This window comes from Glycine soja, chromosome 10, assembly GCF_004193775.1.
Source record: "Glycine soja cultivar W05 chromosome 10, ASM419377v2, whole genome shotgun sequence".
In the NCBI taxonomy this organism is placed as follows: Eukaryota; Viridiplantae; Streptophyta; class Magnoliopsida; order Fabales; family Fabaceae; genus Glycine; species Glycine soja.
Genome location: NC_041011.1, coordinates 27,713,852 through 27,718,896, shown reverse-complemented (window position 1 = coordinate 27,718,896; position 5,045 = coordinate 27,713,852). Strand labels below are relative to the sequence as shown.

Here is a 5,045-nt window from a genome sequence, read left to right as displayed (position 1 = left end):
CCCCCCCATCGTTACTGTTACTGCAAGTATATTATGAACATTTGGCTTGTCACTGCTCGTTGGGAAACGACCTAGGATCACTCCTAGTTACTGCATTTTCATGTTTATTTGATTCGGGTACGGCCTCGATCAAATTTGGCGCCGTTGCCGGGGAGCAGTGTCCAAAGGTTCATAATAGCTAGCTAGTGTTGTGTGTTTAATCCTTTCGTGTTTTATGTTTAATTGTTAGTATTGTGTTAGTATGTGTGTTAGTGTTGTTTAGTGTCCTGATATTTGTTTAATGTGTGTTCTGTTTCAGTTTTCCCATTAAGCGTTTCCCCTGTTTCAGTCTTGGGTGTTTTGCTGTGAAGATTGTGCTTGAAAACAGAAGTAGTAGTAGAAATCAGCTTGCGGAAAAACAGAGTAGTAGTAGAAATCAATTAGAGACGGATTTTACCGACCACCTATGCTGATTATTTGAGATTTTTTTTTGTTTTAGTAGCTAGGGTTGTTATTTTTGGCTGAATTTTTTTGTGGTAACTTCTTTTAATCCATATTTTGTGGGGAAAATAGCTAGAGCCTTTAGTTTGGTCAGATTTGAAAGTTCCAAAAAACTAGCAAATTTTGTGTTTGTCAAAACTTCAAACGGCCATAACTTTTGCTCCGGTTATCAGAATCGCAATTATTATATATGCATTTGGGTAGAAAAAAATTTCTACGCTTTGGCAGCCTGCCATAGGCCGGCTGAGGTCTCCATCGTCAAAAAAAGCGATTCTGTCAAAAGTTTTTTATTTTTCAAGTTTTATTCACTTATTTTTCTTAACCTACCAATTTTAGCTTTCATAGTTAGACTTTGAATTTTTGTCTGAAATTTTTTGTGCTATCTTCTCATCATTTTATAAGGTTGCTCACAAAATTTAAAGTCATTTGGATATCATTTGAGGGTAGTTGTAGTTCAAACCTACACCTTTATTTACATGACAAGGCAACTAGTTGTGTGCATGCTGAAAGTAGTGTATGACTAGAGGCAATCCATCTGACTTACAACCCTTTGATCCTGAGATAGATAGGACATTTCATAGATTAGTTAGGCATCATTTTATACTTTTTGATCATTCTGAGCATTCCATTATTGGTGAATCTGTGCATTCTGTTATTGGTGATTTTGAACATCCTGATCTTGAGCATTATAATTTGAGCATTCTGATTCTGAGCATTCTGATTTTGCACATTCTGAGAACATGGCACAACCTCCACCCCGTGAGAGGACTCTAAGGGAAATGGCTGCACCTGATTTCACCTACGAAAGCTTGTGCATCCAATACCCTGATGAGGATGTCCCATATGTTCTTAAAACTGGACTGATTCATTTGCTTCCAAAGTTTCATGGCCTTGCAGGTGAAGACCCGCACAAACATTTGAAAGAATTTCACATTGTCTGCTCCACCATGAAACCCCCAGATGTCCAAGAGGATCACATATTTCTGAAGGTTTTTCCTCATTCATTAGAGGGAGTGGCAAAGGGCTGACTGTATTACCTTGCTCCAAGGTCCATCACGAGTTGGGATGACCTTAAGAGAGTATTCTTAGAAAAAAATTTCCCTGCTTCCAGGACCACAGCCATCAGGAAGGATATCTCAGGTATTAGACAACTCAGTGGAGAGAGCCTGTATGAGTATTGGGAGAGATTTAAGAAACTATGTGCCAGTTGCCCCCACCATCAGATTTCAGAACAACTTCTTCTCCAATATTTTTATGAAGAACTCAGTAATATGGAGAGAAGTATGATAGATGCTGCCAGTGGTGGAGCCCTTGGAGACATGACTCCTGCTGAAGCTAGAAATTTAATTGAGAAGATGGCCTCCAACTCCCAGCAGTTTAGTGCCAGAAATGATGCCATAGTCATTAGAGGAGTGCATGAGGTAGCTACAAACCCATCTGCATCATCTGAAACTAAGAAGCTTGAAGGCAAACTGGATGCGTTGGTCAACTTGGTAACCCAGCTGGCCTTGAATCAGAAATCTGTACCTGTCACAAGGGTTTGTGGTTTGTGCTCCTCTGCTGACCACCATACAGACCTTTGCCCTTCCATGCAGCAACCTGGAGCAATCGAGCAGCCTGAAGCTTATGCTGCAAATATTTACAATAGACCTCTTCAACCTCAGCAGCAAAATCAACCATAGCAGAACAATTATGACCTCTCCAGCAACAGATACAACCCTGGATGGAGGAATCACCCTAACCTCAGATGGTCCAGCCCTCAACAACAACAACAGCAGCCTGCTCCTTCCTTCCAAAATGCTGCTGGCCCAAGCAGACCATACATTCCTCCACCAATCCAACAACAGCAACAACCCCAAAAACAACCAACAGTTGAGGCCCCTCCACAACCTTCCCTCGAAGAACTTGTGAGGCAAATGACTATGCAAAACATGCAGTTTCAGCAAGAGACTAGAGCCTCCATTCAGAGCTTAACCAATCAGATGGGACAATTGGCTACCCAATTGAATCAACAACAGTCCCAGAATTCTGACAAGCTGCCTTCTCAAGCTGTCCAAAATCCCAAAAATGTCAGTGCCATTTCATTGAGGTCGGGAAAGCAGTGTCAAGGACCTCACCCCGTAGCACCTTCCTCATCTGCAAATGAACCTGCCAAACTTCACTCTATTCCAAAAAAAGGTGATGACAAAAATCTACCTAACAATTTCTGTGCAGGTGAATCTTCTTCAACAGGTAATTCTGATTTGCAGAAGCAGCACATTTCCCCTCTTCCATTCCCTCCAAGAGCAGTTTCCAACAAAAAAATGGAAGAGGCAGAGAAAGAAATCTTGGAAACATTTAGAAAAGTAGAGGTAAACATACCTCTGTTGGATGCAATAAAGCAAATTCCAAGATATGCCAAATTCTTGAAGGAGCTGTGCACTAATAAGCGGAAGCTTAAAGGAAGTGAACGAATTAGCATGGGCAGAAATGTCTCCGCATTGATTGGTAAATCTGTTCCTCAAATTCCTGAAAAATGCAAAGATCCAGGTACATTCAGCATACCTTGTATTATAGGGAATAGTAAGTTTGACAATGCCATGCTAGATTTAGGAGCCTCTGTTAGTGTTATGCCTCTGTCGATTTTTAATTCTCTATCTCTAGGTCCCTTGCAGTCAACTGATGTGGTAATTCATTTAGCTAATAGAAGTGTTGCCTATCCTGTTGGTTTCATAGAAGATGTCTTAGTTATAGTTGGTGAACTGATTTTCCCTGTTGATTTTTATATCTTGAATATGGAAGATGGATTTTCTCAAGGATCAGTTCCCATCATTCTAGGCAGACCCTTTATGAAAAATGCTAGAACTAAGATAGATGTTTATGCAGGCACACTGTCCATGGAGTTTGGTGATATAACTGTTCATTTTAATATTCTGGATGCTATGAAATACCCATCTGAAGATCTTTCTGTATTTCATGCTGAAATAATTGACCATGTTGTTGATGAATACATGACTGATCTTTATTCTAATCTGCATGCCTCTCACTCTTCATGCATTGAGTCTGAAATTGTACTTGATCATATGTCTGAATTTGATGCTGAGAGTGAATCTGAGAGTGATATTGATTGCATGCATGGTGGTGGTGTTTTACCTCTTGAGATTGATTTTATAGAGTCAGATAGGACTAACCATGTTTCAGGAAGTACACATACCTCTGACTTTCTTTATGAGGTAAAGGCTGAGAAACCATCTCCTTCTACCACTGTCCAGCCGACCATACCAGAATTGAAGCCTCTGCCATCATATTTAAAATACGCTTACTTGGATGATAGCAAGAGTTTTCCAGTGATTATATCTGCCTCCCTTGCTGATGAGCAAGAGGAGAAGTTGTTGTCAGTTCAGTTGTTGTCAGTTCTCAAGAAGCATAAGAAGGCTATAGGCTGGACCCTGGCGGACATTCCTGGTATTAGCCCATCCACATGTATGCATCGAATAAATTTAGAGGATGGAGCTAAACCAGTAAGACAGCCACAGAGAAGACTCAACCCGGTGATTCTTGATGTAGTGAAGAAGGAGATAACCAAGCTTTTGCAAGCTGGAATCATTTATCCTATCTCCGACAGCCAATGGGTGAGTCCCGTCCAGGTAGTCCCGAAAAAGACTGGTCTCATAGTGATCAGAAATGAGAAGGAGGAGCTGATTCCTACTCGGGTGCAGAACAGTTGGAGAGTCTGCATTGACTATAGGAGGCTGAACCAGGTTACCAAAAAGGACCATTTTCCCCTACCATTCATTGCCCAGATGCTTGAACGCCTGGCAGGTAAATCCCACTACTGTTTCCTTGATGGTTTTTCTGGTTATATGCAAATTACTATTGCTCCTGAGGATCAGGAAAAGACCACATTCACCTGCCCCTTCGGAACTTTTGCTTATAGGAGGATGCCTTTCGGCCTGTGCAATGCCCCTGGTACCTTCCAGCGGTGCATGATTAGTATTTTCAGTGATTTTTTAGAAAATTGCATAGAGGTGTTTATGGATGATTTCACTGTATATGGATCCTCTTTTGATGGTTGTTTGAATAGTTTGGAAAAAGTTTTGAATAGATGCATTGAAACTAACCTTGTTCTAAATATTGAAAAATGTCATTTTATGGTTGAGCAAGGTATAGTTTTAGGCCACATTATTTCCAATAAGGGTATTGAAGTAGATCCTGCAAAAATTTCTGTTATTTCACAATTGCCTTACCCCTCTTGTGTGCGAGAGGTGCGATCTTTTCTTGGTCATGCAGGATTCTACAGGCGCTTTATAAGGGATTTTAGCAAAGTAGCCCTTCCACTATCCAACTTGTTGCAAAAGGAGGTGGAGTTTGACTTTAATGACAGATGCAAAGAGGCTTTTGATTGCCTCAAAAGAGCGTTGACTACCACCCACATCATCCAGGCACCCGATTGGACAGCCCCTTTTGAGCTTATGTGCGATGCATCAAATTATGCATTGGGGGCTATCCTTGCTCAGAAAATTGATAAATTGCCCAGGGTGATATATTATGCTTCTAGGACTTTAGATGCTGCCCAGCAAATTATA

General features: G+C 40.9%; 1 non-coding gene across 1 annotated transcript; it reads right to left on the bottom strand.

Annotated features, from left to right (window-relative positions):
• Positions 1 to 1,598: 1,598 nt before the first annotated feature.
• On the bottom strand, positions 1,599 to 1,705 carry LOC114372802. Its single transcript, XR_003658365.1, has one exon. It is a non-coding gene; the product is annotated as a small nucleolar RNA R71 (small nucleolar RNA).
• Positions 1,706 to 5,045: the final 3,340 nt, after the last annotated feature.